Source organism: Ochotona curzoniae, unplaced genomic scaffold (assembly GCF_017591425.1).
Source record: "Ochotona curzoniae isolate NIBS_2020 unplaced genomic scaffold, NIBS_Ocur_1.0 contig_66, whole genome shotgun sequence".
Classification (NCBI taxonomy): domain Eukaryota; kingdom Metazoa; phylum Chordata; class Mammalia; order Lagomorpha; family Ochotonidae; genus Ochotona; species Ochotona curzoniae.
The window spans coordinates 1,650,621-1,674,290 of record NW_024466512.1 but is presented as its reverse complement, the minus strand read 5'-3'; positions in this window follow the sequence as shown (position 1 = coordinate 1,674,290).

Sequence of the window (23,670 nt, the reverse complement as noted above, 5' to 3'; positions counted from 1 at the left end):
ACATACACACACAGGGAAGAGCAGAGCAATGCATTGTCTTTCAACACCCTGTGACAGGAGCCTGTCCCCAGCCAGCACCGTGGCAGATGTTGTGCTGGGGATAGAATAAGTGACAAGGTTCAGATGGGTGTGCCACCCAGGCTGCTCACAGTTCAGATGGAAGACAGTGAGGACTCGGAGGACTGTATCTTAGGGAATTGTGGGCGACACGCATACAGGATACTGGTTTGCTTAACCTGGAAGGAACCAGAATGGCTTCTTAGAAGAGGCAGCACTTGACTTGGCTTTGAAGGGGAAGTAAGTTCGGTGTCAGAGGCGACTGAATAGACAGAGCCGGTGCCCACGGGAGCTGTCCTGGAGGGACTTTTCTCAGGTCCAGGAGCCACAGCCTGTGGCCACCCCGCACACCGCGTTACAGACCTGAACCCAGCTCTGATGGATGCCTCTCGCCGGGGATCCCCACAGTTGAATCTCTCCTGCCATGCTGTAGCCGCAGCCCCAAGGGGCTGGCTCCCTGCACATCACGGAGCTGTGATCTGGTCAGGAGGAACACACCTTCTACGGGTTTCAGTTCCAGATCCAGCTCTTTTCTCAGAGGAGGAGGAGCTCAGTGCCAGAGGCATGAGCCAGCTCTGCACCTTGGGCCTGGGTCGTGAGCATGTGCCAAGCACCAGCAAACGGAGGGGAGGTGCCAGGCCCACGGACTCCTCCCCACTCTAGTCAAACTGCCAGCCCGTCATGCTGTGAACCTCTGCCCAGCTGGGGCCCCCAGGAGGCCCCTCGAAGCTCTGGAAGACTCCTCAGGCTCTTGCAGAGGTGTGCACAGGCCTCCCCTCGACAGGACCAGCAGCGGGTGACAGAGACGGGTGATGCCGCTGGGGGACCTTGCACGTGGCCACTCCCTTCAGGTCAGTCCTGCTCCTCTTCCATGCTGGCCTTCCCTTCCTCCCTGGGTGACCATAAGTGCTAAAGCGTTATCTATCGACGATTATAATCACACCAAGTCACGACAGATGGGCTCGAGTCCTCAGCTCCCAGCCATAAAGTTTACAAACTCTCCACGGCTGGGGCATAAATTACCATCGCTGAGAGCTTGCTCATTTACACAGAGCATTTGTCTTCGAGATGGCTATTTTTCCTTTCAATCATCCGGCCAAAGGATTTTTCTTTTAAGCAACTAGATTTTCCTGAACATGAGGAAGCTTTGAAGACCGGAAGTGCAGGGCGGGAAGCATCGGCCCTGATTAGGCAGAGTCTTTGTGACTCAGAGACGAAGCGCCACGTCTCACCCTGAGCAACCCCGTGGGACAGCCACGCGACCGTGTACCCCCACCGGGTCTCGCCAGATGAGAAATGAGCCCCCGGTGGATTATTTAAAAGCTCCTGAATGGTTGCTGTTGCTCCGTGGACTAAGCATGTCTACCTCCAGCTCACGCTCGTAGCCCGTGGAGTTCGCGGTAGGGCTAATCTCTGCTGCTGCTTTCTCGCTTTTCCCCACAATGATACCAGTGGGCATTGCGCACAGCACAGGAAAGACATGATTAATTCAGAGTTCAGGTGCAAGACAGGGTCAGGGAAGAAATGCTCCTGGATGGAGTGAGTGTTTCAGGATGAATTTGTGGCTTGAAACATCACTTTATGATGCATTCTCTATTTTGCTGCTGGGGGAGCCGGATGGCCGACGCGCAAGCGATCCCAGGGTTTTGGCGCCGTGGTCGGCGATAGGCTTTTCATAAAAATTAGCTGACATTGTCATGAGCACGCAAGTAAATTTATAGCTTTCATACTGGACTGCCACTCCCAGAGCAATTTCCAATCACTTGGGCTTTTTATTAAGTTTATTGTTCTTTTATTGTTCAGTGGAGTGTAAGCAGCAAGACACAAGTCAATGTAAGTTGCACTGGATACGGAGTGGAGCTGGCAGAATTAGGAGAGGAGCGAGCGAAGGAAGGCAAACGTTAATTTGAATCGCCAGCGATATGAAACGCCATCCACCGATGTTTCTGTCACCTGCTTCGCGACACCCAAGTTGGAAGACTGACATTCTGCTCACGTGGAAGTTCCCCAGAAAGCCCTTCAGGAAGAAGCATTGGGCCCGCGCCCAGCCCTGCGCGCTTCGAACAGGAGGAAAGCACACGCCCCACGTGGCCCGCTCCCAGGTGCCAGCTCGCTGCATCGCTTGCTCCCTCGCCTGCCACCTGTGCCCACCCCAAGCCCCACCTCTGAAGGCAGCAGCGCCCCGCCCTGCCTCAGTTCAGTGGGAGCAGCCCAGAACTGCCCCTCTCTGTCCACTTCACGTTTCCCCGAGGAAGACTCACTCAACCGCCAATGAGGTCTGCTCCACGACTTGACTGGAAGTGGCTGCTGCAGGCGCATTAGGACGGGGTGACATGCAAGCCGGAATCTCTAAGGCCTGTTTACACCAGGGTGACCCGGAGAACACTGCTCACGCTGATGCTTACCAATCCCCCAACCGAACCCACCTGCCGTGTCCAGCCAACCCTAGCAGCTGGGCTGTGCCAAGCTAGCACCAGTTGCTTCAGTGTCCACCCATGTCTGAAGTCCCTTGTTTAAAGTGGCCATCAGGGCCTGGTGTGGTAGCCTAGAGGCTAAAGTCCTCGCCTTGCATGCGCCGGGATCCCATGTTGGTGTGGATTTCCTGACTGTTCTATTTCCCATCCAGCTCCCTGTTTGTGGCCTTGGAAAACAGTTGAGGACGTCCCAAAGCCTTGGGACCGTGCACCCGCATGGAAGACCTGGAAGAGCCTCCTGGCTTCTGGCTTCAGATCAGCTCAGCTCTGGCTATTGCGGCTGCTTGGGGAGTGAACCAGTGGATTGAAGATCTTTGTCTCTCCTTCTTTCTGTAAACCTGACTTTCAAATAAAAATTAAAACATCTTTAAAAATAAACAAATAAAGTGGCCATGAAGCTTAATTCTAGCCAAGGAAACCGAGGATGGAGGACGCCTGTGGCTACCCCACTTCTTTGCCTCCTTCCTCTTCTTTTCTGTCTTAAACCAGGACTCTGTACGGAGCTGTGGCAGCTGTGTTGCTACCACGAGGCGACAAACACATGAAGAACAGGGAACTGGAAAGACAGAGCGGGCCTGGCCTTGGTGGCATCAATGAGCAGTGCCCCACAGCCTCACCACCTCCAGGGATTAGAGCCACATCCTGCTTCCCCTTGCAGAAGAGAGGATGGCAAGGCTGTGGTCACACAGCAGCTGGGCCCCAGGGACAGCCAGAGGAAGGAAGGAGGAGGCAGGCTGGGGCAGGGAGCCACACGGCTGGGACCTGGGAGGTCACAGCCCAGCCCTCAGAGCCACAGACCTGTGGCAGTGCCCTTTGCAGGGCCGATGGGCTTACTCATGCCTTCTCCCACCAGGCTGGGTCCAGGAGTCTGCACTGCCTGTAATGGACACAGCCTGAAGCTCATCCCTCATGCTCGTGACTCAGCCCCAGCTCTCCCGTGGACCCCGGCCCTGACTGGGGCTGAGGCTTGGCTGTGGAGCATGTCCCGACCAGTGGCGGGGGGTGGGGGGCAGGGCAGCAGCTGCTGGCATTTCAGGCTTCAGGAGGACTGGAGACACAGCGCCCACGCACCCGCCAGCAGCTCAGGGCCAAGGGCTCCACCTCCAGCCGTCCTAACAGCCCGTTCTCCTGGCCTCCCAGAACGGAGCAAGAGCCTTCTTTCCCAGAGCAGGGGACTGCACGTAGCATGTCACCTCACATAGAGCTCATACCCCAGGGTCAGCAGTTTCTTTTTTAAAAAAAGATGTATATATTTATGTGAAGGGCAAAGTAACAGAGAAGGCGAGAGAAGGAGATCTTGCAGCTGCCGGCTCATTCCCGCAGTGACCACAGTAGCCACGGCTGGGTACACGGAAGTCAAAAGCCAGCAGCTTCCTCTGGCTCTCGCATTGGGTGCAGGAATCCACGAGCTTGGTCCATCCTCCTCTGTGGTCCCACTTGTTTTAGCTGGGAGCTGGACTGGAAGTGGAGCAGCCAGGACTCAGAACCAGTGCCCACATGGCAGCACGCGTAAGGCACTGCTGATCATAGCTTCACCAGCTTTGCCACAATGCCACGTTCCTTCCTGAAGGACACACAGATGCCCTGGGGCAGGCAGGATGAACAGGGAGGGGCTGCAGGGAGCCAGTGCCCTCCATGGGGGCGCCGTGTTTGGAATGTGCCACACCAGTAAGGGGCCAGCACAGGACACACTGGGCAGGGCTCTCCCCGGAGAATGGCTCAGACAATACAGGGCTGACCGATGAAGGGAGTCCGCAAACTCCAATGACTTCACAGACTACATCTGACTATTAGTTCTGGTTGCTTCTGGGAAGTAGGCGATGTTTCCTTGTGGCTGGGTCAGCTTCGCCCCTTTCTGGGAGGTGTCGTGTGACAAGTCGGAAGGGTTGTGGTGTCCCTGGAGTCTTTCTAAGCGGTCTGAGTAGAAGATGCTACCCCCAGTCTTGGGTCCCGCCCTGACCTGCAGGGCTTCCCGCAGCACCTGCTGTGTCTCATGGGGCAAGCTGGACGCCATCCTCAGCAGCCACCCACCCCCAAGATTCACCTGCTGCCCGCCTGCCTGGCCTTTCTTGACTTTCGAAGCACCTGTTCCTTGCCCTGCAGCTGCCCCCTCACACACACCTCTTGTGTGGCCACACTGAGGTCAGCCAGGGCCCCTGCCAGGGGGAGCCTTTCTACCCAAAACCCATCACATGGCCGTGAACTCTCCCCTCACACACCTGAGAGACTCGCCCACGCCGCTGCCTGATGTCCAGCCTTCTTTTCCCAGCAGCTCCCAGGGAAATCCCGCATGGATAGCTGGTATCTTGGACGAGCAGTGGTGTCATTTCACAGCTGCATGGGTTCACCCCCTCTCCAGCTTTCCTAGCTGCCCCGGTCCCCCCAGCACAAGGAGCCCCATCTTCCTCAGGTGCCCTCCATAGCCTTTGGCTCAGCTGCCGCTCTGCCTCCTTGCACTCAGGGCTGTGTCTACAACTCTGCCTGCGCTTGCCACTGTTCTGCTATGGTTCCTTGTCCCCAGGGTACAAAAACAAGGGATTGGTCCTTCATGCCCTCCCTGCACGCCCCAGGGTGCCTCGGCTGCTGCCTGAAGTCCACAAGGTCTTCACAACCATGTGCTGGATTCAACTGAGCAGCAGGTGCACCTCACAAGCCCAGGTGTTACCATGTCCTGTTCATAGCAGCAACTCCAGTCACCACTGCCCATCCCTGCTTGGGCTGCAAAGTTCCGATCAAGGGCAGAAGCTCCAGTCAAACGCAGTGCACTCTGCACACTTTCCTTCAGAGAGTCCCAGCGAAGGGAGAGCTTTCCCTCTGGCCTCGCAGCCTCCTGCCCTGGGCACTGGCCTCCAGTCCACACGCTGACTCCCTCTGCCACCCCAGGCAGTGTTTAGCCTGTGAGCTGGAAGCTGGGCTGAGGCCAGTCCTGCGGGCATCAGGGAAGGCCCACCCACTTTGCATCTGTGCAAACCAAAGTGCTAGCAGCAATATTCATCTTAATTTTCTCTTTAAACCCTTGAGTTGCATTATAGCTTCCATTGTGCCAGTGACAGACAAATGCCTTGCAATAAATCAAAGTTAGGGTGACTGATACACTAAACACCTTAGCTTAATGATGTGATTGTTTCTTATCTGCAACTGTAATGTCACTTACAGCTTTGCTATTTATAGTCAATGTAGTGTTAGACCATTTGATGTCCCTGATGCCTCGGCGACCAGCCCATTAGCTGTGATTATGGACCAAAGGGCTTACAGCTGGGGAGGCTGCGGGAGAACCTGCAGTCCCATGCAGGCATGCAGGCCTTAGCAACATAATGGCTGTGACTACCCACTCCTGCTCCACCTGCGCCAGTCCTGACACCTAAAGACAGCAAGGTGGATATCAAATGTTAAAAAAAAAAAAAAAGACCAGAGGCTGCCTTCTTCCCTGGCTCAGTCGGGCCCAGCAGGGCTCGGGCAGGGGGTGTGGAGGCCGTGCAAGCCAGTCTCCTGTCGGGCTGGTCCGACTGCACTGTTCATTCATTATTCGCTAAGCTGTTTGCCCACACTATTCTCTTTGAACAGGCCATCGGGCGGGGGAGTGCATTGGCCGCCCGGCTCCCCCTCCTCCGCTCTGTCCCTGTGCTGGGAGAGTCGCTGCCAACTTCAAAGGTGGCCCCCAGGGTGGGCCCAGGGTCCTGGGCGGCCGGCCGCCCCTCCCACACCGCCTCTGCATAGACCATAGCCTCTCCTCTCGGCTGGACTCAGCCCTTCGACAGTCAAGGCAACGGGGCCCGCGTAGAGTCCACCGGGCTCTGGAAGAACAGGCGGGGGGCAGGCTGGCAGGAAGGCAGCAGCAGCTCTGAAGACGCCTCTGGGATGCTGGCCACCTGGGGGCAGCTGCGGGGGCCCACATGCACGCAGAACATACTCATTTGAAAGGCAGTGACCGTGGAGGTAGATTCTGACACCCTCACCACCCTCTTCCTCAAAAAATATATTCAAATCTGCAGCCCACAGCTGTGATTGCAATGTTATTTGTAAAGAATTCCATTTGCTGGTTCACTCCCCAGATGGCTGCAACGGGCAACGCTGGGCCAGGCATCAGCCAGGAGCCTCTTCCAGAACCCACGCACCAGGGCCACCTTTCACTGACTTCCTCAGGTTATTAGAAGGGAGCTGGACTGGAAGTGGAGCTGCCAGGAGATGATCCTGTGCCAGTGTGAGATGGCGGTACCACAGGTGGAGGTCATAGCTACTAGGCCACAGTGACAGGCCCAGCAATGGTAGTTTTGAAGTCTAAATTAAAGAGGATCATGCTGTGAGGGAGGGCTCTCAGTCTGCGAAAGGCATGCTAGCACAAACAGCACCCACAACAACAGAATCCTATGCGACCAGGGGAGGGAGGAAACCAGGAGCGCATCCTGTGACGAGACAGCTGACAGGGGCAGAGAAAAGGGGTGTGTCCTCAAGTCCTGGGCACCCCGAGAGAGGAGTGTAGGTGTTTATTCTGAGCCCCCCAGAAGGGACTGACCTTGCCACACCTTCCCTGCAGACTCTAGCCTCCAGAATTCTGAGAAAATTCATTTCTGCGGCTTTAAGCTCCAGCGTCTGTACGAATTGGTCAGGGCAGCCCGTGGAAAGGTTAGCAGTGCCAAATGACTGTTGGTAGTGGGCGCCAGACCCGTGCCAGGGTGACCCGTGGCTGACAGTGACACGGCCAGCACTGAGCGCTGCCCACTCCTGCTCCCCTGGCGGAGTGGCTTCCGGGCGTGTGGGTATCCTGTCACAGTGGCGACCAGAACCTTGTCTCGTGGCTGTTGTGTGCCACAAGGCTGAGTTTCTGTCCTGGGCTCCTGTCCTTGTTCATGAGCCTCAGCCGAGCCATCGGCTGTCCTTCTGTGTTCCACGAAGTAAGAATCCCGAACTTCTCCCAATTCAGCAAACACTCCAACAGCTGATGGTGCACAAGGGACCCCCGGGTCACAGGCGTACTGCTCCCTCTCTAAGCAAGGTGGGCTCCGAGTACAGAGCATGCTGTGTGTGGTTCCGCCGTGTTTTCATGCCTATAGGAATCAGGTGTCTGTGGGTGCAGACAGAGCAGTGAGCACTGAGGACTCCATGGGAAGCAAAGAGGGAGCCTTGCGGAGTGGCTGGTCAGAGCCCAGCGGTGTGCTCGGGGCCAGGACCCTTGGATGCTTCCCCTCTACCGCCTCAGGCAAGCGCAAGTCCTGGCTCAGCTCTCTGCGGCTCTCCGTGGCTGCTGAAGGGACGCTGGAGAGGACAAGGCACAGACGCGAGGGGCAGGAAGAGGGGCAGGGCAGCACCTTCCGGCACTGTGACACACACATTCCACAGCATCCCACGTATCAGCGTTTCACTCCAGGAACCCAACTGAACACTTTAAAATGCAATGTAGGGAAACACAGCCGAGACTCGGGAGCAGCTGGGCTGCAGGTACCGCAACAACTCAGCCACCCAGGGTGGCTCTGGAATTGGATTTGGTAGCTCTGGGAGTCTGGGGGACCCGCCGCACCACATGTGGGGGCTGTGAAGGGAAGTTGGGGTGGCATTGGCTCAAAGTGTTTTTGAGCCACTTGAAAGAAGATATCCGCAGGACTTTTGTATCCCATCTTAGAGAAATCACAGATGCTGTGAACTGCAAAACCTTTAAACCAAGTGTGATGTTTCCGAGTTCTGACACTAACAGGAACGTTTTAATTAAAAAGTGAGCTGGTGGGAAGGCTTGTAAAATTCTGTGAAGTCAAAAAGATGTTTTAAACATGTAGGGACCCTTTGGGGGTAGAGAAAAAGGGATTTTGCTGTAGTAATAGCTCTATTCCATTTTAATATCTTTGGATGCAGAGGTGTTTTTTAATCCCGTTCTGGAGGAGGTAAGACTTATCATTGATTATGTAGCGCCAACAAAAGGCAAGGAAGCGTCGTAAACACAGCTCTCACGTGCATTTAATTTTTTTGGTGCCATCTCTCCACTTCTCAGTTGAAACTAGGAATAAATGAACTGTGCTTGCGTGGGACTGCTCTCTGCCGACTCAAGAGGACTTAGCCGAGCAGGGCTGTTTTCCAAAGGGTGACGCCGGGGCTGTGCGTGCTCCTCTGGCACCTCAGCACGCAGCTCATCACAGGGGAACTTGCTGATAGTTTAGACTGAAATTAACACGTGTTATTAAAGAGTTTCAGGTGTGTGGCTAAGGAATGGCTCTCTAGCCAAGCACTCAAGGTCAGTTGCGCTGTTTGGAGCAGCTTGGCCTCGAAGCAAGCAGCTGAAATTGTGGGGACTGTTAATGACAGTCCTATTGGACTCTCTGCTTAGGGTTCACGTTTCGAGGTCTGAATATAATTGATCTTTCTCCCCTACATGAGAGACACAGCAATAAGCCGGTTGTAGCACCACATTAGAGATATCGAGAAATCATAATGATGTCACCTTGAGATTCAAAGATCGTGGAATAGTAATAGTCTCCCAGCTCATTTCTCCCAGCCGTGATGACCTCGCCAAGACTGAATCTTAACCGTCTCAGCATTATTTTTGAATTATTCATGCTTGCTTCTTCCCTCACTACAAAATCACGGAAAATGAATGCATCATGCTCTGTCAGCTCCACAGGTATTTTGGCAAAAATGTAAAATGTTACTTGGCATCCCAACAGAGAGAGGGCCGGAGGACAGGCACAGAGTGACCCCACTGTGCCGGAGGCTGGCTGCCCTTGAGTCAGCAGGCACACCGTCAGCCAGCCAGCCCCCCAGGTCAATGCAGATGGGCTTGTGTGTGCTCCCCAACGAGTCCGTGAAGGGCGAGGGGCCCGAGGCTCTAGGGAGGAAGTCAAATGGGGACATCCCACAGTCAACCTGCCCTGCCCCCATCCCGAGGGACGCCAGCAAGCAGCATCAAGAAAGGTGTGCACCCTCTGGGGTGGCCAGCCGGGGGCACTGGGCAAGCCTCCGCTTTGGAAATATCAAATCAGCATCTATTTCTTATTTCCATTCAAATGATGTGGCAAGAGCAGCTTGACGACTTTCCTAAGCAGGCAGCCGCTACAGTTTGATTCCGGCAGTGGATCTCCTAAGAAGTGGGAATAAAGCAAAACGCATGTAAATGTAATCTCAGGCAGGTACCCTGATCCGCCTGTAGCTCGTGACCTTTAAGTTCATGATGAAAAACAAATGTCAAGCTTTCAGAAGACAGGAGTGTCCGCGGCTCGGCCGGGTGCTGTGTGCTGCCGCGCAGACTGCAGTAATTTAATGTGGCATCAATAACCTTGAAATCAGGATTTTGCGCTAAAAACCCTTGTTGATGTTTATTCAGATACTATACGGGGGGTGAGGGGGGAAGGCAACTTTATTTCAAGGGGCTCTTGAGCGGCGAGCGGGCGACCCTTACCCAGCACTCAGGGTTTTTGGAGCTGCTCACAGCTTCCATGGCAACGAATGCTCAAGACCACGAGCACTTCTTTAAAGAGTCTTTTCATGCTGCACATAATTCTAATTATAGCTCTGCCCCGCTCCCTCAGCTAAGCAGGCCGCACCTGGAGAGAAAGCGTGGTTGGCGGCGGCCGTGCCTCAGCGGCCGAGGCTCCTGTATGGTGCAGCCTGAGCAATCCTGATGAACAAAAGCAGCATGTTCTCCTGCTAACTGGAAATCAGTCACTGCATGCCACACATGGGCATTGGTCCACGTAGGCCCGGACAGAGCGAGCTCCCGGGCTCCGTGCTCTAGTGCCAGAGCCACGGGCATGTCCCTGACCCTGCCCCACGGGAGAATGGCTCACCGTCACAGCAGAAACAGCCCATCCGGGCTTGACTGGGCCCTGGGCACATTCCACACTAGGCACAGTCCCAACGCTGCAGCTCTATAGCTTAGCACAGTGGGGTCAATTACTGATCAAATAGAGGCCTCGTGTCTCTCCCATTGTGTTGGAGGAGAAAGAGAATCCAACATCCTTCCTGCCCAGGAAGAAGGATCAGTGTCCTGAATGAAGTTCTGGAAGGTTCCCCGGTTCAAACCCCATCTAACCTTGGTGGGAAGAGCCCTGGATAGAAGGGAAGTCACCCCAACATGGGAGAAGAGCAGGGGAGCCCTAGGCCAGGGTCTAGAGGTGATTCTGGAGCTGGGGGTAGAGAGGGACCCCTCTTCCTTAGCCAGGGCTGCAGGTGAGTGATGCCAGAACTTGTCATTTCCAATAACTACCAGCTGTATATTTATATGTGTGCTGACAAGCTTGTTGTCTATCTGAAATTCAAGTGTAACCAGGAGTCCCGGGGTGTTGCTATTTCTGGCCAGCTCAGTAAGAGCTGAGACAGGGACGGCCATCAGGAGACCTGGGCTGCTCTAGGCAGGTTGTGGGGCCACACTGCAACCTCTAGCCCCTCTCCTCCCAAATCCCCTGACGGACAAGTGCTGTAAGTGGCCACTGCTCAGGCTACCCCACTGATGGAGATCAGCAGTCACCTGGGGCTTGGTGGACCACGTGTCCACCCCAGGGCACAGCAGGGGGCTCCTCCATGCAGGTGGGACAAACGACGGCAGGCCAGGTGCCCACTGAATGCTTTCCTGGCAATGCCCAGAGCCTTTCATGTGGATGCCATGAGAGCATGGCATCCACACCAGCCCCCAAGCGCCCCCTGCACTCGTGGGGCCCTCAGGGCCGCCGTCATCCATGAGCCCCAACAACCTGCGTGTGGCCACGCGGCAGCTCCAGTCACCCACCAGAGACAGAAGTCTTCACCCATCTGTTCCCAGCACCCCATAGACACCGCAGGATGGAGGTGTAATAGCCCAGAGGGAATTTGGGTCCCGGTGGATGGGGCTCAAGGCTGGCACACGCTGGCAGCCAGCGAGAGCAAGCCAAGGAGTGACTGCAGGGAGCAGTGTCTGAGCAGAGGGAAAGGCCCCTCTCTCTCTCTCTCTCTCTGCTTTGCCCTAAGTCACGCAGGTGCCTGGCAGATTTGGGGAGATATGGGAGATTGGTCAGGTGATGGGAGGCTTCAGGGGGGAAATCCTTGCATAATGAAAAAGGGAGGGGGCATAAAAGGGGGCTTCTGTGCAGAGAAGGGACACTGGCTGGACACTGAGGCAGCCCCATGGCTGAACTGCACCTGACTGCAGGGACCCCAGGGGCCAGGTCACCAGCGAGACAGGACATGGGGCGGCTCACATGTGCAGCTCCAGCACAGGGGCCCACCATGCTGACCACAGGGGTGGCGGGGGATGATGCCTGAGCAGAGTCTGTGGCAGCTGGGGAGTGGCCACCGCAGGGAAGAGCACAGCTGCAAGTCTGCCCAGAGAGCAGAACCTGAGTGATGGTGGCCGGCTGAGGCTGCTCTCACTCGGGTCCTCAGACAGCTGGGATGGGCAGGCAGCAGGGGCTGGACGCACTGGGGGCGGGCAGGCGGCAGGCGGCAGGGGCCTGGCACAAAGCTCATTAAACCTATCTTGGGCCAGCGAAAGTTGAGTAAACAAAAAACAAGGCCATTGTATTAGGTACAATGAATATGTAATATTCAAAAAAACAAGAATATTTGAACAAGTATTCAAAAAAAACCCCCAAGAATATGCAGTAGGTACATATTCCAAAAGATGTGTTTCTCACCTCTTTTCAGTTAGTCATGAATTACACTATATGAGCAAGATTTTCATAAAATTTTTCTTCTGATATCATTAGTGATATAAAGGATTGAAGAAACGTTTTGAAGTACTTATTTACTGGAAAGGCCGAATTATATGGAGGAAGACAGAGAGGAAAGATCTTCCATCCACTGGTTCTCTCCTGAGATGGCCGCCAGAGCCAGGACTAGAGCAGGCGGAAGCCAGGAGCCTGGACTCCTACGCTCTCCCACGCGGTGCAGGCACTCCAGCGCTTGGGCCATCTGCAACTGCTCTTCCAGCCGTTAAGCAGACCGCTGGATCAAAAATGGAGTAGCCAAGTCTCAAATCAACAGCCATCTGGGATTCTGGCACTGCAGAGTAAAGCTTGTTACACCACAATGTTGCGTAAAAGGACTGAATTTTTAAAAATTAATTTATTATTATTTTAATTGGAAAGTCAGATATGCATAGAGGAGGAGAAACAGAGAGGAAGATCTTCCATCTGCCAATTCACTCCCCAAACAGTCACAAAGGCCGAAGCTGAGCCAATCCAAACCAGGAGCCGGGAGCCTCTTCTGGATCTCCCACATGGGTGCAGGGTCCCAGGGCTTTGGGCCGTCCTTGACCGCTTTCCCAGGCCACAAGCAGGGAGCTGGATGGGAAGCGGTGCCTACACGGGATGGGTAGGAGACAATCCTGCCTGCCAGTGTTGACCCTGATCACAACGAGGAGCCCACATATTCTTCAGTAGCTGTCACACAGTCCTACGTGTGCAGGAAGGTGAGCATTGAAGAGGGGCCCTCCGAGGAAGGAGTCTCCAAAATGTCCCTTTGACCAAGGCCTCAAGGCAGCGGCCTTTTTAAGGAGGGCTTGTCATCTCCTGAGCTGGGGACTGAGTGGAACGGTTGGGGGGAGTGTGGGGGTGACAAGCAGACATGTGCAGGTGAAGGCCTGTGACGTGGCCTGGCAGGTAAAGCTGCTGCCTGTGGCATCAGATTCTCATACAAGCAGCGGTTGGGGTCCTGGCTGCTTTACTTCTTATTGAGCACCCAGAAAGGCCGCAGCAGATGGCCCAAGTGCTGGAGTCCCTGCACCACGTGGGACACTACAAGAGATTCCAGACTCCTGGTTTCGGGGCAGCCTAGTCCTGGCCATGGTGGCCACTTGGGAAGTGAGCCAGCAGATGCAGGACCTTCTCTGTCTCTCCTCGTCTCTTTGTAATTTTGCCTTGAAATAAAAATAAAATAATCTTTGAAAAAATTGAGAAAAAAACCTTTCAAGATTGGGTTTATTTAGTTATTTGACAGGCGGAGTACTGGTGGTGGTGTGGAGAGATCGGCTGGCTCAACCCTATTTGGTCACAGTAGCCAGCGCTGGGCCAGCGTGAGACCTGACTCAGGCACTCCATCCTGTTCTCCCATGTGGATGGCAGGGCTACCAGCACGCAGCCAACCATCTGCTGCCATCCCAAGCACATAGCAGGAAATTGCACAGAAGTGGAGCGAATGGGACTAGAACCAGTGCTCTGACATCTCCTTGCCAGCCTAATGTCCAAAGACAGGAAGCAAGTGGCAGGCACCTTCCCCTCTGCCTGCCCAGGTGTCTGCCTCCGGCATTCCTGTGCCCATGGCAGTGGTCGCCTTGCGGAGCAGAGGCCAGAGGACACCAGGAGGGACAAGGGGAAGAGCAGGTGGCCACTGGGTAGTTTTCAGAACCAGCTTTTCCTGAAGAAGCAGGAAGTACAGACAGCGTCTCAGGAGGGGTTAACGCCCAACGTGTGCCAGTATCTGAATGCTGGGATGTGTGTTAAGGCCTCCACGCGAGGGACAGAGATGCCTTTTGTGGGGTCCAAGAACCTATCTGCAGTGTCTCTGCCCTCACAGGAATGACCTTCACAGAGCCCAGGGCTGCAGTCCAAGCCAGGACTCACAGTCCACGGGCTGAGCACCAGGTGGTGAGTGTGACTGAGAGCCTGCCAGCAGGAAGTCACCTGCCACCTCGACTGGGCCTCCAGGTGTGTGGGTCAGATACTGCCCTGGGTGTGTCTGGATGACGCACCCCCTCCAGTTGTGAGTGGGCCCTCTAGTTGCACAAGGGCTGAATAGGACAGAATTCTGCCTTGTCAGCTACAGAATGGCACAGGCCACTCTGCTATCATAAGATGGGTATCTCACCCACCTGTCTGTCCAGCAAATGACCCCCTCCCAGGACACACTCTCCACACCGGAGGTCTGGGGACAGTGTCCGACCACCCCCTTCCCATGCTCACGGGAGTCTGGGGGCAGTGTCCGACCACCCCCTTCCCACGCTCATGGGAGTCTGGGGCAGTGTCCAACCACCCCCTACCCACGCTCACGGGAGTCTGTGGGCAGTGTCCAACCACCCCCTTCCCACGCTCACGGGAGTCTGGGGGCAGTGTCTGACCACCCTCTTCCCACGCACATGGGAGTCTGGCAATACAGAGGGGCATCTCCCCGCTCAGGCACAGGATGCAAGGTGCAGATGTTTCTCCCACACACCATTTTCTTCCCGTACCACTCCATTTCTAAACGTGGCCCATGTGTTTCTATGATGTTTAACTTTATATTTAAACAAACAAACAAACAAACAAACAAGGGAGCTGGCCTCCTGAGGCACTTGCATCCCTTACGGGCACTGGTTCATGTCCTGGCTGTTCCACATACGATCCAGTTCCCTGCTGATGCCTGTGAAGCAAACGATGGCCCAAGTCCTTGGGCTCCTGCGCTCACTTGGGAGACCCAGAGGAAACCCCTGGCTCCTGGCTTTGGGTCGACTCAGCTCTGACCGTTGTTGCATCCGTTTGAGGAGTGAACCAGAGGATGGAAGATCCTCTCTGTCTCTTATTTTCTCTGCAACTCTACCTCTCCAACAAAACAATAAAAATTAAAAAAGACAAAACAGCAAAATAAAAGAAGCAGTTCCCCCACATCCAGCTATGCCTGCTCAGCTGCTACATGGGAAGTGTGCAGGGAGCGTTCACAAGCACGTGGTATGTGTGTTACACAGAGACATCCAGTACAATCAGACGCAGACGGGAAGGCTGGCTCTGCGTCTCTGTGGCCAGACTGGCTCGGAGCCCGCCCACGCGGCAGGTGTCGCTGCTGGTATTTATGCCCCAGTTACCATAATGTATGGAATTTTGATTGAGGGAAAGGTGACAGATGCCCTTGCTGACTGTCCCAGCACATCTGAAACTGAGGCACTACTTGTGCCAGCGCCACCCGCGTGGCTTCCCTGCAGCGTCCTCGCCGTCCAGGGACTCGTGGCCACTGGTCAAGGTGGGGTCAGGCTGGCAAAGCAAAATCATTGCAATTTGACTTTCAACTGTGAAATTTTGCAGTCATATTACGAGCTGCTCCCCTCAACAATCGTCTGGCTTACAAACTCCCGGGCAGGTGAGAATGATGTCAGGTTCACGGGAGCCTTGCAGGGTCGTCATGGGATCAGGGCTGCTGCCGAGGCTGGCGGGGCAGCGACAGATGGGGCTCCCCGCTCCCCTTCGGGGCTGCCTTATTTTCAGCCTCCTATTAAAAAAAATGGGTTTGCATGGGGTTTTTGCACATTTACAAAATCTATTTGGAAACTTGATGGCTGAGAATGGAGGTGATTCTGTGCTTGGGGAGGTGTTGCCTACACTGCTAATCGTGTGTTCCAAGTCCTCTGGTCGTGCAAGGGTGAGTTGAAGCCACCACAGAAGAGCTGTGGGCAGACCACAGCAGAGTTGGCCGTGGTCCCACGAAGTCCTCCCCCAACGGTAGCGGCGGCGTCAACGCTCCTGTGCACTGCGGACTGCCTTTCCTGATGCGATCCTGACTGCCTCTCCCCGCCACCTCCCCCTGCAAGAAAAGAATGAGTGAATAAAGGCTACTCTCTGTGCTACCATAGCCAGATCACACATTCTTGGCCCAGAGATTTTAAGACAATGAAACAGAACTTCGAACAAACAATAGCTGTCCTTTCCCTCACTAATTGGAAGGAGGTGGCCATTGTCCCTTGCTGTGTTCTAGAGAGCTGGCTGGCTGACCAAGCCCTACTGGATGCCTGGGGCCCAAGCTCGGCCCAGCACACCTGGCATCAAAATCCTTGGGCTCTCGTTGGCTCCAGAGTCAGCCCCAGCTCCTTGCTTACCAATGCGGCCAGCAGTCTTCCCTGGCAGCCCATGCCCTGCACACATCCCCTCCACAATACCCCTTGCTTTCCTTGCAAGCTGTCTGTTCCCCCGCCATTTTCCTGCACCAAGCCAGCGTCCCACTGTTTCACGTTGAGCCCTGATTCCCCCAGGAGCCTTTCCCAGCCCCAGCCCATGCTTTCAGCCCCAGCCTGGGTATTCCCAAGCCCCGCCCATGCTCCCAGTCCATGCTCCCAGCCCCAGCCTGGGTGCTCCCTGCCCCAGTCCATGCTCCCAGCCCCAGCCCGTGTTCTCAGTCCCAGCCTAGGTGTTCCAACCCCAGCCCATGCTCCTAGCCCCAGCCCATGCTTTCAGCCCAGCCTGGGTGTTCCCAACACCAGCCTGGGTGCTCCTTGCCCCAGTCCATGCTCCCAGCCCCAGCCTGTGTTCCTTGCTCTAGCCCATGCTCCCTGCCCCAGCCCCTGTTCAAAGCCCCAACCTGTGTTCTCAGCCCTAACCTGGGTGTTCCTAGCTCCAGCCCACGCTACCAGCCTGGGTGTTCCAACCCCAGCCCATGTTCCCAGCCCCAGCACATGTTCCCAGCCCCAGCCTGGGTGTTCCCATCTCCAGCCCGTGTTCCCAGCCCCATCACAACAAAGCTCTGAAGGAGTGTCTTCTCTGACATAGCTCATTCATCTGGCTAGGTTTACCCAGCACATGTCAGATGCTAGCCCAGGCATGAGGGTCCAAAGGAGAGCAGCTCACAGCCTTAAACCGCCAGAGGATGGAGGATGGAGGCTCCGGCTCAGGAGACTGAACATGGTGTGGGGTCCACTCCCAGGGCAGTGGATTGTCCTGGTTCTGGATTTGGTTAGAGCCCTAAGGATGTGAACCTGCAGAGGAAACCTGGGCCACAGCTGGGGAGCACCTGGAGACTTGACCAGAACGAGTTTCCTCAGGTCAGTATTGGGTCCAGGCAGCCTGGCCTGGAGGAGCAAGCACCGATGACCGGGCCCCATGTAGGTTAGCTGAGGGCCAGCTCGGGTTTCACAGGCAGCACCTGCAGCTGGGGCAGGGACGAGACCTAGAACATCTCATCCTATTTTTCTAAGAACAAACTGCAGCTGGTGTCAGAGCAGGAGCAAAGCGCATTTCCTGGGCAGCCCGCGGTAGTTGGAATGTCAGTGACACTTCACAGAGACGCGGCCCATGGAGGAAGGACAGTTTCACTGAGATGCAAAACAGGCCAGTGGATACCAGGCCTGGAGGTCAGGACCCAAGTGCACGCTGCCTTTTGAGGTTCTGAAGGGAAGAATCAATGATTGATGTGAAAGCGTTTTGAACTGTAAAGCAGTACATGCATGTTACGTGAGCCTACAGCCGGTGTCTTGTAATCCTCTCCAAAGGACGTGTGGTTGGAGCACCTGCTGAGGTTAGAGGCTGTGGGCTAGGCGTCACCACCGTGACTGTAGTGTTCAAGTGCAAGGCCTCGCGGTGAGTCAGGCATTGTTCTTTCCATCTCACAGACCACACGGAGGCTCAGTGTGGTGGTGGAACCTGCAGACCACAGGGCCAGGGACTGATGGATGCAGGATGAACAGCTGGGGCCCCAGGCTCCTCCCGGGGCTCCTCTCCCACGGGTTCTAGGGCTGCCTCTCTGTGCTTCTCGGGCCCCCAGAACAGACTTGAAGAACTTCATTATTTTAAGTTTATTTTTGGCTCCATTACAAAGGCAAATTGGCTGAGGTTGGCTCAAAGGGAGCTGCAAGTCATCAACTGCAATCACCACCAAACAAAGAACTGTGGTTCTGTCCACAAACCCAGGATGCAGCCAGCGACCAGCGAGCAAGGAGGAGGGAGCAGCCGGCGAGCAGGGAGGGGGGAGCGGCCGGCGAGCAGGGAGGACGGAGCGGCCGGCGAGCAGGGAGGACGGAGCGGCCAGCGAGCAGGGAGGGGGGAGCGGCTGGCGAGCAGGGAGGACGGAGCGGCCGGCGAGCAGGGAGGGGGGAGCGGCCGGCGAGCAGGGAGGACGGAGCGGCCGGCGAGCAGGGAGGACGGAGCGGCCGGCGAGCAGGGAGCACGCCCAGAAAAACAGCCATGTGCTTGCTAATGAAGATGTTGAAGGAAATGTCATTTTCAAAATACCTTTCATATCAGACATTCAAATAATTATGCACATTGCTAAGAGCATCGCTTCTTTCTGAAGAAGAAAATAATATGTGGCACAGACATCGTGGAGAGTCTGACCGGGCCGCAGAGCAGCCTGAGTTGTTGTGAAAGGTTCAAAGAGAAAAAAAAAATATAGAAGAATTTAAAACGATTTGCCAAGCCTTCCACGTCCACGATGAGCTGGACACATGGACCTGGTGGCGTTGATTAGATCGTCATGGTATCCAGGGACAGAGGTTAGCTCCCGCGCATTGGCCCAGCTGAGCGCCCCCGTGGCCGGGGGTCCCCTCATCTTTCTCCGTTTCCCCCGCGCTCTCGTCTTTGTGCTGCCACCCTTCCCTGGGAATTGCCCACTCCCTCTAGCTGCCCACTTCTTCTTGCCGGTACCACGTCACCATCTATCAAACCTGTAAACAGTGCTTACTCTGCCTCTTAATGCAGGGCACCTCTGCTTCATTTCCACGGCGGCACTCGCATCAGGGAGCAATTAATGATGTCAGCTCGCCGGTATCATGTCTGACTCCGAACGGTGGAGGCAGGGCTGAGAAAGTGCACACACGGACCTTTTTCCAATAAGCCATGGAACCAGGATCGACCTTTTGATAAATGTGTTCTGTTCGTTGTCTCTCAGAGGCCAATTTTTCAAGCTTAAGGAGAGGTGTGGGAGAGCGAGAGATAGAGATGGAGAGAGGGAGGAAGAGAAAGATTGAAGGAAATGGAGTCTGCAGTGCGGATGGAGATGTTAAAAGAGATGGAGAGAGTCCAGAACAAGGAGAGATGGAGACGCAAGCGCAGGTCTCCAGTCCCTCTGGTAACTGTTTCCTAATTCAGGGAAAGGGCTCTTCAGCACGGGTGTGGTGAACCTCAAGGTGCACCTTGAGTCACGTGTGTCCCAAGCTGGGGGAGAGCCCCCCTCCCCCTCAATTCACGCAGTGGCATTTTCTTTCAGAGCGTTGGGTTATTTTTGAATTCCTCTTATTATACTAAATGGAGTGTCGTGTTATGAAATCCATTTCAACTTTTACGGACATGCTGCCTCCCCCAGGGGCTTCTTTAGGCGTTTGGTTTATTGGAGAAGAGCCATTTACTCCCTGCAACGATGCCCACGGCGCTGGCACACTACAGCAAAGAAAATAAGCCACAAAATCCAACTTCTTATTGCGGGATGGCATCAACAGACGTGCTTTTCTTAACCTAATGGAAAACGTGAGACTATGAGATCCTGGGACGGAGGTGGTGTTCTCACACATCTCATCCCGGAAACACTCCCAGGAACTTTGGCAGCTGCTTCCAGTGAAGGCAGAAGTTTCCAGAAGAAACTACATGTTCCACAACACAGCTTCAATCTGAAGTCTGTGCTGGGGTAGCTCCATGACCCACTTGGCATTGTTGTAAATGGCCAGCGCTGTACCCCTTCTAGAAGGTTCCTTTCACAAACAAGTTCACCAACAGCAGCATTTCTAATGCAATGGCTCTGAGCCAGAACCGGGTAGCACAGGGGACTGCTCAGAGTCCCTCTTGCAAACATAAAGCAGTGGAGGAGGGAAGTCTGCATGCTGCAGGTAAGAAGGAGGACACAGGGCTCCCACCAGCCCTGCTCTGACTGTGCCCACCTGATGCTTGGTCATTGGCACAGTGCAACTGGCTGCTAGTATCCCATGACACTTATGGCCACTGTCTGGCTGCAAGCGTGAAACATCGCGTTAAACTCCTGGTGCACCTAAATGAGACCACCATTTCCATCCAAGCAAGGTGCAGGTTTGACCGAAATTCTAGTCATTTCCTGTGGCTAGGAAGGATTGTGGTCAAGTCTTCCTTGTGCCTAACGTGGTTCAGGGAGACTCCCACTCCCACACACTGGGCCCCCAGGGCTGGGCTGTGGAATATGTATGAGAACAAATGATCAGGAAAAATGAGGTGGAAAAAATTTGTAGATAGCAGAACGGAAAGGAAATGAAACAATAAGGATTTGAAAAATGCCGTGTAATACAGGTTTCATCATTAAAAATGATTGCATGTCCCTGAAAAACAGCAGACAGAAAATGGCTGGAATATGTTGACTTTTGAAGAGACTCCGCTCGCTTCACAAATGGTGAAGCATGTCAAATCTGAACGGACCTCGGAGAGGCTCTCTCCGGCAATGAGCCCTCGGACTCAGAGCGATGCCTCGTGAGTCACCTTCAGATGCGCGTCCAGACGGCCGCCAAGCAGCTTTTATCCCCACACACTGGGAGAGGCCAACGACAGCATTCAGCTGCTTTCCTGGCTTGTTAATAACCAAGCTATGTTCTCCCCTCACTGACACTCTCATGCTGCAAGTGAAAGATTCGCAAGATGCAACACTCAGGGAGCTCTGATCCGCCATTTCCTTCTCAGACCCGGAAAGACACCTTTTAAATCAGGAGCCAACTCTGCCGTCTTTGGAGTTGGTTTAAACTAACTCAGCGACTCTGGTTTCTTTTGTTTGAAGAACAAATAGCAGGATAGAATTCCTAAGCCCAGAAATACACCATTGTTTGAACTCTCCAAACTCCAGAACGCCAACGCAGGCTCTTCTCTCGGATTCCCTCCCAACCCCTCGGTTCTCCCTCCTGGCCACCGCTGCCCTTCTTCACTCCCTGACCCTGTGTTCCTGGGATCTGGGTTTATTCGCAGGAATATCGACTGTTGGAGATCCAGAGCGCTACAGAAGGTTAGCTTTGCCATTTTGAGTAGAGTAACCCTGGAGAGTAACTTGACTGTTTCGCCTGCACTTCCTTCACCCCCGAGCTGCGCAGGCATGGACTCACTGCACCTAGCTGTGATTCCTCCAAAGGCGGATGCGGGAAAAACTCGAGCCATGTCCAGACTCTTGCCTACAAATGACAGAAACCCGAAGGCAAACAAGCGTGGTCACGGCGACGACAGCCCAGGGCGGGGTGGGCTGCTCTCACATCCGCTCTGTTTAGGGGCTCCTCGACGAGCCTTGGGCCCCATCCTGTCTCCGTGGGACTCTCCTGCCAGAAGAGCCAGTCAACATAGGCACCTCCGGGCATCCCTGGTCCATGCAAAGACGAGGCAGCTTGTTGGCAAGGCCCCAGTAGTCCCTGGCAAGGCTCAGGACTGCTTCCTGCTCGCCCTTGCCTGCAAGGCAGTAAAGCCGTGTGAAAACGGCTCTGGCCATCACTGCTGAGGGGTCTCGGCAAGTGGCGCCACCCTGCATCCTCTCGCTTGTGGTACGGGGGTCATGATGGTGTGCACGGTGTGGCTGTTGTGAGGAATCGGGGGGTGACCCGAAAGCACCTTAGCCAAGTCATGAGCAACTTCTTACTATTATTATCACTGAGTCCCGAATCGTCTTTTTTCTTAAAAAGTATTTACTTATTTATTTGAAAGATGGAGAAGTCTTCCATCTGCTGGTTTACTCCCCAAATGGCCACAATGACCAGAGCTGGGCCAGTCCAAAGCCAGGAGCCAGGAGCTTCTTCCAGGTCTCTTGTGTGGGTGCAGGGGCCCAAGGGCTTGGGCCACCTTCTGCTGCCTTTCCAGGAACAATAGCGAGGAGCTGGATCAGAAGGGGAGCAGCCGGGACTTGAACTGGTGCCCTGTTTGATGTGTGCTCCATGGGAGGAGGTTTACCTACTACGTCACGGGGCCAGGCCTGTCTGCGGGTGGTAACCCCATGTGGATCACAAGTTCACCTGCCATAAGCTACTCTTTAACTTAACGAAATAACACAAATCCCTGAGGCAAAGAATTGAAGCACAGATCGGCAATGCTTTTGCTTGGCACTGGGGGTGGAGGGGGCGGCCCTCAGGGAGGATCTTGGGCAGCCACTGAATTGTTTTCACTGTCCACCCTTGACAACAGACTCTGGAAAGCTCCACCGTTGCCTGCATCCTAGCCAGAAATCCCCCCCACTGCCTGGGCACACAGGGCTGCAGGAAGCATTGCCCACCCACCTCCACTACCCCCTCCCCCAATCCACCACTGCTGGTGGGCCAATGGTGAGGGCCAGAGATGGCACAGAAGTGGCGGGTGGCTGATGCAGAGATGGACTCACCGCTCAGGACGTCCACGTTCCACCTGAGTGCCCGCTCCACTTCCGGCTCCAGGCTCCCGCTAACACATGCTGGGGAGGCAGCAGGTGGCCACCCACGGAAGGCTCAGATGGAACTCAGGCTCCTGGCTTCAGCTTGACCCCGTCCTGGATACTGCAGGTGTTTGGGGAGTAAGCCAGCGCTTACAACAGCTCTGTCTCTCTGCCTGGCAAAGAAAAATAAGGTGCCACTGCATGCAAGTCCAAGGTGCTCTGTTCACAGTGCTCAGGTGCCCGCACCACGTAGGGGCTCACGCTCAGGTGCCCGCACCACGTAGGAGCTCACGCTCAGGTGTCCGCACCACGTAGGGGCTCACGCTCAGGTGCCCGCGCCACGTAGGGGCTCACGCTCAGGTGCCCGCGCCACGTAGGGGCTCACACTGCACCTGGGTCAGACACACTCACAGCGACGCACCTCCTGCCCCTTCCCTCATCAGACCCTTCTTGCTGTCGTGGGCTGCCAACCCTGGCTGGGATGTGCCCATCCTCTGGCCACTGTGATTACTCCAGTTTGCCAGCGTAGTCTGCGATGGGTGGCCTCAGCCCTGCCCCAGGATTTCCTCACAACGGGAGCTGGGAGAGAGCACTTGTGTCGACTCTGGGGACACAGGGCTAAAGGACAGATCCTCGGTCATGGGGGCAGGGGAGGGGCTTTCCACCCTTGAGGACCTCGTGACTTGGGGGTCATGACTCCACACCTGCCACACACAGGCCTGGAGCCTCCGTGTGAGTGCTCAGTCTGGGGGGACTCCTTCCTGTCCCTGTCCCTCAGGACCAAGGAGGCCTCCTTCTCTGTGGCTGCCACTCCTGAACCTCCCTGCCTGCCACTCCTGACTTGCCAGACCACAGAAGGATGGGAGAGAGCCTGCTACTCTGGCCGGGGGCTAGTGCCCTCACTCCTGTGGCTGCTGCCTGCACCTCAGCACCACCGCCTCCTACCCAGGCGCAACACTGGAGATGCCCACCTCCCACGCCTCCCGGACCACTGCAGCCACTCTCCTTTTCCAATCCCTGGCTGCTGGCACTTGGCATGGCTGTCTTCCCTGCCCTCACTCTCCTTTGTAGTTTCCCAGTCAGAAACAAACACTGGCAATTCACTGTCTCAGCATCAAACCCCACGTCTCTTGCTTTTAATTTCCAAGTCACAGAAACAAAAGCACGGCTCTTCTGGTTCATC